This window comes from Pristiophorus japonicus, unplaced genomic scaffold (genome assembly GCF_044704955.1).
Source record: "Pristiophorus japonicus isolate sPriJap1 unplaced genomic scaffold, sPriJap1.hap1 HAP1_SCAFFOLD_42, whole genome shotgun sequence".
NCBI classification, from domain to species: Eukaryota; Metazoa; Chordata; class Chondrichthyes; family Pristiophoridae; genus Pristiophorus; species Pristiophorus japonicus.
In genome coordinates this window covers 2,248,395-2,258,614 of record NW_027254090.1, presented here as the reverse complement: position 1 = coordinate 2,258,614, position 10,220 = coordinate 2,248,395, and the positions used below count along the sequence as shown (strand labels likewise).

Below are 10,220 nucleotides of genomic sequence, written 5' to 3'. Positions count from 1 at the left end.
GAACGAGTCCTGGAACCACACGTCCTCCAGCAGCTGGTTGTTAAAATGCCAGTACGCGGACCCCGTCCTCGCACGGAGCGAAGCGAGCTCCGCCAACACCAGGTGGTGGTCCGAACACGCCGGGACGCAGGAAACGTACGCCCGAGACACGTGAAGGCGGTCGACTCTGGACCATCCTACTCCAGGCCTCACCCAAGTAAAGGCGCTGGAGTCAGGATCGAGATTTCGCCAGACGTCCACCAATTCAAAGGACCCGACCAGGTCCCTCAACTTCTCCATCGCCGTCATGCACTGCGGGGCACCGGAGCGGTCCCTCGCCTCGAGAGTGCAGTTAAAAACCCCCCGAGGACAATGCAGTCGCCGACGTCGACGGAGCCAAGAGCGGACACCTCTTCGAAGAGGGCTGAGGGGCGTACACGTTCACGAGATGGAGCGGCACGTCCCCCAGGCGAACCGGTACGTACATCAAGCGGCCTGGCACGGGCTCCTCGACCCCCAAGATCTGCGGCTGAAAATGCGGGGCCAGCAAGATGGCCACCCCACTAGAAGTGGTGGTGAGGTGGCTCATGCGGAGCTCACCTTGCCATTCCAGGAGACACGTGGCTTCGTCTCCCGGAACGGTGTGGGTTTCCTGCAGGAAGCACACTGCATATTTCCCCTCCCGCAGGAGCGAAAAATTGTTAAATCTACGGCGTGCCTCTCTGCTGCCGTTGATGTTGAGGCTGGCTATGGTAATCTTCATGACAAAAGCATACTGCAACCTCTACCCAACCTATTGTGGTGGGGAGAGTGGAGTCGTTTGTTGACCTCCCCTCCTTCAGCAGCCCAGCGAGGAACATTTTGAGCCGGCGCAGCTCAAGGCCTTGCGCCCTTGATAAGGGCCCGCCCGCGGCCATGGTTTTAGCGGCGGCGCGGACGGAAGCGACGAGCAACACCGGCTCAGACCATTTTTCCAGGGCCAGACGGGCTTGGTCGCGGCGACCCCTGTACTAGACCAAAAAGTCCCGGAGTTCCTTTGCAGGAATGAGGAGGGTCTCAGCGGCGGACGCGAGCAGACCCACCGCCTCACTGGTGATGGACTCGAGATCCTCTCACGCGTCCGCCAGCGAGTCCCCGTCCCCCTCCGGGAGGTTGCCGCAAGCAGCCGGTCCGTCGACCGCACGAGTTACGGCAAACGGCCCGGCCGCTCCATCCGGCCCTGGCTCCGCCACGATCCCACCCCCAGGATCGTCAGCAGAAGAGTCTCCACTGGGCTCTTTTAAAACTGGTGCTGGGTCGGGAAAGGACAGCGGAAGCGGTTCCTCCTCCACCCCAGGAGCCGGGGAACACGGAGAGACCCGCTTTAGGAAATTCTCCAGGTCCACCAAGTCCCTCAGCTCCAAAATAAGGGGCGAGGGTTGCTGTTCTTCCCCCTCCCCGCCGCCACCCCCCGGCCCAGCGTGCACAGAATCATTAAAATTCAAAATTTCCGTTTGTGCCGAGTCGAGCAAGTCCCGGGGGAAGTCGGTTATTGGCTGGGCGGGCTCAGGTGCGGCCTTTTCGGCCCCGCCCGCCTCAGTGCCCGGGACGCTCGGCCCGGCGCCAATGCATTCCTCCGCTGGCCCCACGCCGCCAACGACAGGCAGATCTTTCACGCCAATCCCGGGAGGCAGAGGCTGGGCAGCTTCGACTGCCTCACGCTCTCCGGGGACAGATTCCTTATGCCTACGGCGCAGTTTGGGGGCGCCGGTGCTGGACGCGGGACACGCGGCGTGCACTGATTCCTCCACGGAGGGATGTTGTTCCCCCTCAACGTCATTGGAGTGCCGCCTCCTTTTTTTTCCTCGGGGTGCGCGGAGGCAGGTAGACCCCCATGTCTGCCGAGGCCTCCCGCTCCACCCCACCCTTTTCCTTTTCTTGCCCGCGCCCGGGCCCCTCTGTGGTATTGTTCAAGGGCTCGGGCATGGCCTCAGGGCAGCCCGCCCTCGCCGATGACTGGGTTGAGCCGAGCGCGGTAAACAAGTTGTTTGGCGCACCGAGGGGACCCACCTCTATATGTTTCACCTTGTTCCGCGCCCTCTTTCCGGTCGGACGCTCTCCCTCCCCCCCGACGGAGGCCGTGAAAACAAAGGCCTCCGACGATGCCCGCGCCCCTACGGCTCCTGGCACGCGGACGCAACTATGGGGAGGGGTGGCGGCGGCGCCAGCCTTGGCCGCCCTCGGTGGTTTGGCGGCCTTGGAGGCGGGGCAGTTCTTACGAACATGCCCTACCTCCGTACAGGCATGGCACCGCACGCCGTCCGACGTCCAGAAGACGTGGTAGGCAGTCCCCTCGTGCACCACATGAAAATGCCCTGCCGTCGTCTCCTCCCGCGCCAGCCGGACAAAAAGCTGGCGGCGGAAGGAGAACACGTGGCGCAGGCTGTTCTCTATGAGGCCGAGCGGTATGGGTTTAATCCCCGACCTTACCTCCGCCATTTGGTGTCGGTGAGGGAGGAGGTGCTCAGCGGGAACAAAGGGCGGGACGTTCGATATGATGAACCTCGGCGCGGTGGCCACGAGAGGGTCCACCGGCAGGAACGTCCCGCCCACCGTGAGCCCCGTTTCGAGGGCCAGGGACACCGCCCGCTCCGACCCCAGGAAGAACACGTCCTTCCCAGACACCTTGGAGGCTGCGACAATGGCCGAGGGGGCGACTACCCCAGCCATCGCCCGCACGCACTCCTCGAAGCTCATTGTGGGGTGAGTGTAGCTCTTGACCCCGTGTTTCTTAGTTATAAGTCTCTATGGTGTCAGGGCAGCAGGTGGCGCAGGAGGTGCAGTGGATGTGGATGCCGCCTGCGCATAAATCCTAGCTGGCCCTGACACCGGCGTAGATGGGGTCGCCATCACGAGGTCCCTTTAAGGGCTACACCCACCCCAAAGTCACAGGCCTTAATGGTCTTTAAATTGCCTCGTTTATCGACTGAGCAGAGGAGCTCTTAACAAGGCACACCTCTCCCGTATTTCGCAATTGGGGAGGGGCCTTGCTCCCTCTGCTCAGTTGTCTTAATTCTTTTATATTTTTCCAATCAATTTGGGAGGAATGGCTCTCAGAGAGAGTGGGGAGAAACAGAGAGTAACAGAGAAAGAGAGTGGGGGGTGGGAAGGGGGGAAACTGCGATGGCAGGTCTCCCCTCGCAGCTGTGGGTGGGTGCAATCCCCAGATGGCAAACAAAAATAGTCTTTCGGGTGGTCATCGGGTGAGGGGAGAAGTTGTCTTCACCTGGTGCAGCGGGAGCCACACAGGCAGACACTCCCAACGATGTTCAATAGGGTTATTAAAGCTTCTTTAGCCAGGTAGCTCCAGCTATCCCAGGCTAGGCAATGGGGGAGGGGTGCTTCAATTGTGTGTGGGGCTTAGTTGTAAGCAAGGCCCCCACACACACTTCCATACACACACATCCCCCGCGATGTTCCGGCCCACGACTTGTCTTTTTTCCTACCCCCACCGATACAACAACGTCTTTTAGGGACTGCACCAATACACCCACGTGTAGAATGGTAGAGTCTCCCTCCTTCAACACTGGATGTTGTTGTTGGTCTTTCCCCCTCTCTCCAACTCTTTGTAGAAATGTTAAAGTTGTTCAAGTTTTCTGCTTTTCCCTCCTCTCCCTCTGGGTGAAAGTTGATGGTGAAGCCCCTTCCTTCCTTTCTCCTCTTCCTGGGCTGATTCACAGGCCCAGCCAGGAGCAACAACAGGAGCTGCTCTCCTCACTGCTCACTCAGCCAACTGAGCAGGACACGCCTCCAAAGCTCCACGATTGGTCGTTGTGCATGAATCCCAAAAAGTTAGTTTGCAGGTGCAGCATGTAATCAGGAAGGCAAATGAAATGTTCGCCTTCATTGCGAGAGTGATGGAGTTCAAAAGCAGGGAGGTCCTGTTGCAACTGTATAGGGTACTGTTGAGCCCGCACCTGGAGTACTGCGTGCAGTTTTGGTCAACTTACTTAAGGAAGGATATACTGGCTTTGGAGGGGATACAGAGACGATTCACTCGGCTTATTCCGCAGATGAGGGGGTTAGTTTATGATGATAGATTGAGTAGACTGGGTCTTTACTCGTTGGAGTTCTGAATGATGAGGGGTGATTTCATAGAAACATTTAAAATAATGAAAGGACTAGACAAGATCGAGGCAGACAGGTTGTTTCCACTGGTAGGGGAGTCATTATCGGAGCATTTGAAGGTATAAAAAAGGGCGCCCAAAGCCTCAAAAACTGGAACTTCTGCCAGAGCGTCGAAGTCATGCTGTAGGTGCCTGGGACAACACATTGCTCAAAGTTGTCCACACGTGAAGGCAGAGTGTTTCTTCTGCAGAAAGACTGGGCATCTTGCGAAGGCATGCCGACTGAAGGGTAAACCTGTTTTTAAAACTATGAGCCCAGCGTTCAAAGCTATGAGTAGAAATCTCAAGAGACTACATAGTATGGAAGAACAACAACAGGACGAGGAGATGTTAGAGTTCCACATCATCAGGAACAGGATTTTAACGGACAGCGATTCGGAAAGCATCAAAATCCACATCGATGTTGCGGGATTCAAGATACCAATGGAAATTGACACGGGTGCATCCGTGAGTGTAATACCGGAGTCACTGTACTCCGACAAATTGCGTGATTTCCAACTGGAGAAACCCAAGATAGTCTGCGAGGCTACTCGGGAGAGTAAATTCCTGTGGTAGGTCGTATCACTGTACCGATCGGTGAAATATAAAGATCAATTTCAGAACTTGCCTCGAACAGTAGTGAAAGGAGACACGTCTGCCTTACAAGGAAGAAATTGATTAAGCTCACTGAAGCTGGATTGGAGTAAGCTTTTCTGTGTGGAAGCGAGATTTTCATCAATGGAGGAGGTCATCAAGAAGTATCCAAAGTTGTTCTGCGAAACGGGCAGTCCGATCCAAGGCTTCAAGGCGAGTGTCAGGGTACAGAAGGACGCTAGATTGGTTTACTACAAGCCCCGTTCCGTACCATATGCACTCAAGGAGAAAGTTGAGCAAGAACTCAAAAAACTAGGTGTTAACCGTTACACTGCGAAAAAAACTCCACTTTCAGCACCATATTACCAAAATTAAACCCAATGTGATCGGGAGAATAGTTCCTCACATGATCAGGGCAAAATATATGATTGTCGTTCCACAAAAGAATGAACAAACTTCAGCACCAGGTCAGACGGAAATGTGAAGCGAGCAGGTGGACTGCTGAATCGCACTTTTGAGGAGTTGGTGGTGACAAAACAAATGGGTTCTGCCGAATGATTAAATATAAGAAATGTCTGAAATAGGATTCGAAACCTATCGCGAGAAGAGATAGTGACCTGAGCACAGCATCTTAGACCACTCGGCCATCCTGACTATTCAGTGCTATGTGTGGCCACCTGCAGGTTGATTTTGAACTTTTGTGTCCTGTCACATGAAATAAATGAGGGCAGCAGGCGGATCTCTGCCTGACACCGGAGAAACAGTGAGACAGACCTTGGAGCAAGGATCTGGTTATTGCCAAACATCAAATTAAATATTAATTCTGGAAGAATACCATTGAAACGAAATGTGATCCTGACACCCAGAAAGAAGTGTAAATGCAAAATGTTAAATTCTGCATTCCTTTCTGCAAAATATTCATTTCACAAACATTTCTCTGAACAAAACGGCACAAAACAAAAATGTTCCTTTCAAAGTCATTAGACTCCCGAATTTCCGCGCCCCGCGAATCTCCTGGATCAGATGCCTCTAGTTTTGCCGACTCAATCCATATCCTTTTGCTCTAAGGTCTGTCTCCCTGTTTCCCCGGTGTCAGGCAGAGATCCGCCTGCTGCCCTCATTTATTTCACACTCTATGAATCTCTATAATATTCCAACAGCAGCCATGGTTGTGTGAAGGTTTGTATTCTGTTACACGTCGCCAATTGTTGTGAAAAGAAGAACTCCACGAGGCTGAGTACTGAGAGCTAATCTTAGTGTGATCTTAGTCTTCTTTATTACAATTCCAGAGTGCCTGAACAACGTGGCAGCCAACCTTTTATACTGGCCCTGTACGTATGGGCAGGTGACCAATAGGACTCCAACAGTCGCGCCCTCTGGTGGCAAGTATTACATAGTTACATACATCACATACTTGTTATCGTTAAGAAGTTATAATTCCAATGAATGCCTGAATCGTGCGAAAGGAGCCTGTTTGTAGGACAAGGATACATATCAAAAGGAGTGTAGTTAGATGACAAGGGAAGTGATACTCTGATTATAAGTTTGGAGAATAAAAAGAGTAAATGCTGGAGTCACTGAGCAGGCCAGGCAGCATCTGTGGAGAGAGAAACAGATTTAATGTTTCAGGTTAATGACCTTCCATCAGAAGTTGGGCAGTTGTATAAGGTAATATTATTAAAAGTTTCAATTGTCACGTAGCAGGGGTAAGGAAAAGATATAAAATGTTGCATTTGGAACAGATAGTTTAGAATCCGATTAATGTTTGATCAATTTTTACACCGGGCTGAGAACTGTAACGTGTTTGAGTTCTTCGGCTAACATTTGCAAGGTTTGGGTGTAAGTACAGTTGTTAGTGTATGTTTAATTATTGTCTGCTTAATAACTCTGACATTTAATGTTGCGGACCCTATTCCTGCACTGCGCGTGTTCCAGCTCTGTTTGGAGCACCGATCCCTTCAATCTGTCGCTTACAGGGACAGTTGGATTCATCGTTTCTTTGTTTGGTGAAATTTCAAAGATTGAAAGCGGCGCACATCAACCTGGTCACCGACTCACTAACCGCTACTCACTGCTTCCGTGAGATGGAAGCCCAGTTGCTGTTTCAAGCTTGAATGCAGGTACAAGCAGAACTCATTCATAGAAAGTCCAAGTCCCTGAGATACCTGATTCTTTGCACCGAACTCCTTCACAAAGAGTTGCGGTTCGTGTGGGTTGATTTGGGCACATCTTTCCCCACACTACAACACTTCAAACATAACTCAACGGCTGTAAAGCGCTTTGGGGCGTCATGACTTCCTGAATGGTGTTGCAGAAATGCAAGTCCTTCTTTGCAAAAGTTCGATGCCATTTCAAAATTCATAGCTAAACTGAGGGCTCGTCCGAGATTTGAACCCGGGACTTCTCGAAAATTTCAAGTAACAACCCCAAAGCGAAAACCATACACCTAGGCCAACGAGTCAACTAATTGACAAATGTGGAGCTCAGGTGTAACCATTATTGAAGCATTTTTAGTGTGTTGCTATTCTTGATCGGAGGAGCACATGGGACGGAATCAGTGACTTTGCTTTTTCGACCTGTCTTCTGAAGCACCGCACGGTCCCACTCCGACAGTCAATGTGCTGTTGGGACGTTAGTGTATCCAGGCTGCGGGTGGCCAACAGGCGCCTGGCTGCAATGAGCGATTAAATGCAGCGTTCGCCAGAAGCCCCGAGTGCTCAGTCGGTAGAACATGAGAAACTTAATTACAGGGTCGTGGGTTTGAACCCCATGTTGGACGATTGCATTTATTTTAATTTACTATTGCTTTCATCGAAAATCATCATTAATGAACCCACAATCTTCTTTTGCACAATTAAAGAAATGCTAATTTAGGCATTCCATAATTGTATCATTTATACTGTGCTCTGCAAGTGAACTCTGAAGCCATAAACCATTTTACACACTGTGCTTTCGGGGTCTGGGTCAAAATGTTAATTGCTGGTATCATCAACAGGAGACTGGGGAAACAGTGAGACTGACTTTAGAGCAAGTGTCTGGTTATTGTGAAACACCAAAGAAAATAGCAATTCTGGAAGAATAACATCGAAACGAAATGTGAGCTGACACCCAGAAAGAAATGTTAAGGCAGAAGATTAAATGCTGCATCCCTTTCTGCAAAAAATTCCATTCACAAATATTTCAATGACCGAAACGACACAAAACAAAAATGTTCCTTTCAAAGTCATTAAACACCCGATTTTCTGCACCCCGCAAATCTCCTGAATCAGGTGCCTCTAGTTTTGCCGACTCAATCCATGTCCCTTTGCAATTTTCTGCTCCCACCCACACTATGAAATGTGCTACTAACTTATCGAATCATGGAATGATTACAGCACGGAAGGCCATTCGGTTTATCGAGCCCGTGCCGACTCGCAGCGAGTCACACTCCCCCGCCCTTCCCCCGTAGCCCTGCAATTGTTTTTCCTTCAGACACTTATACAACTCCCGTCTGAAAGATAATATTGAGTCTTCCTCCACCGCCCTTTCAAGCCGTGCATTCCAGATCCTCACCACTCGCTGCTAAATGGCCATCTCCTGTTCCTATGTGTAAAGTCTGGGAAACACGAGATCAATTCCTGCCACACTCACAGCCTTGCTAAATATAGCACCATCATTCTCTTCTCGTAAAACCAGCTCCTGAAGTATCGGCCAGCTGTGTAGGTTAAAGCTCTGGTTATATTCCTGAGATTACTTGAATCACACCGCGTTTCTGTAGTGTAGCTGTTATCACGTTCGCCTCACACGCGAAAAGTCCCCGGTTCGAGCCTGGGCAGAAACATTATTTTGGCGACTATTTTTGTTGTGAAATAAATTGAACAAAAGTCGCCCCAGGTTCCTTGTCGCATGAGCACTGAACATTTTAAATCAGTCTCCTAAATGCAGAGTGTGTAAAGTCAGATCGGGGAGAAAACGTCATCAATGATTTAAAATCCTTGAATGATTAAAGTTCAGTTATTGAAGTTTCCACTGACCCTCAGTAACAATTCTACAAAACAACGCTGTCGGTGAATGAATGGGGAATAAAACAAATAATCTGCACCCACCCCCATCCCCCGACACACAGTTTAATTCGTTGCATGTCATTATTTTAAAGATTTTGAATGAAAGAGTTACTTTCTGAATCCGGGCTCCCTCTGTGAGCGCCGCACCACGAAATGAGCAGGAAACACATTAAAGAGTTTACCACAATTGCTGACATTTCTTAGCTTTTTTCTTGTGTTTTTTCAGCTCTTCGTCCTTTTTAGCTCCTGACTGCGAATATTGCCGTGATTAAACCTGAACATTATGCAATGTCTCACAGCCCCTGCCTCGGTTAATAGCTGCAGATCTAAGCCGCATTTCAATTCCACAAACAACTCATTAGTTATTCGCTCTTCCCAGTTCCAGAGCTCAGACGGTTATTGTTCATCCCTGGGATGCAAGCTCCCTCGGACCCGGGCCAAAGCTCTCCGTATACCGAGCACAGGCTGAGGAAAAACCCGGGGGGAGGATATTCTGGTGTGGGGGGCTACAGGACCCTCGGATCCTTTAATAACTCTCACAGCTCATCTGAAAGCAGCCGAAATGCGCCTTCCCCAGCCGGGAGGCTACACTTGTTTATTTATAAAAAGAGAAGCAACTATCCTCATTCAGCAGATATAAGGCATGATATCATCAAAAGAGGTTTTTGGATATTTTAAGTGAGGTGTTTAATGCTTCAGTCCTTTTTGTGTTTAATTCCCACCCCCTCTCTGGCTGTGCCTGCACTGAGCTTTCCTCTAGGTAAGGTTGTTCTGAACTTAAAAAAGTGGGCACTTACTCCATCCTAAGTTAGTTTGTAGTACGTTTTCACTGCCGAAACTTGCAAAACAGGCCTGCATGGCTGGACACACCCCCTTTTGGAAAAAAATACGTGACCTGAAGCCAACCTCGATTAATTCAGTAGAACTGGAGAAAAGTAATATCCGAGAATTGCAATTTCTAACATTCTCCAAACAAAACTAGTTGCTCCAAAAAACTAGGAGCAATTCCACCCGAAACTTGGGCCCTCAGTGTGGGACAGAAGTTGTTTAAGGTGAGCCAACACATTCCGGATCAGCACAGAGGGAGCTCACTGGTCAGCTCCCCTCTGTTTGGGCTGTTGTACCAGAAGTTTCTGAAAGGCAATAAACGCTAATGCCTCGGCGCGAATTCAACGGTGGGCACTCATGCTGGCGTCCTACGACTATACCATAAGGCACAGACCAGGTACATACAACTGTGCCGATGCGCTCAGCAGGCTACCCCTGGCGACCACGGAAGGGTCTGACGAACAGGACTTTAGATAGTCATGGCAATCAATGCCTTTGAGTCCACAAGTTCGCCCATAACAGCTCACCAAATCAGAGCCTGGACGGCCAGCGACCCCACGTTATCCTGAGTAAAAAGATGTGTCCTAACCGGTGACTGGGCAGAAGCTCGTGATGCCTGCCCCGAGGAATT

At 50.4% G+C, this 10,220-nt stretch overlaps 1 non-coding gene across 1 annotated transcript; it reads left to right on the top strand.

Moving 5' to 3' along the window:
* The first annotated feature begins 8,465 nt into the window (after positions 1–8,465).
* On the top strand, positions 8,466–8,538 carry trnav-cac (transfer RNA valine (anticodon CAC)). Its single transcript has one exon. It is a non-coding gene; the product is annotated as a tRNA-Val (tRNA).
* Positions 8,539–10,220: the final 1,682 nt, after the last annotated feature.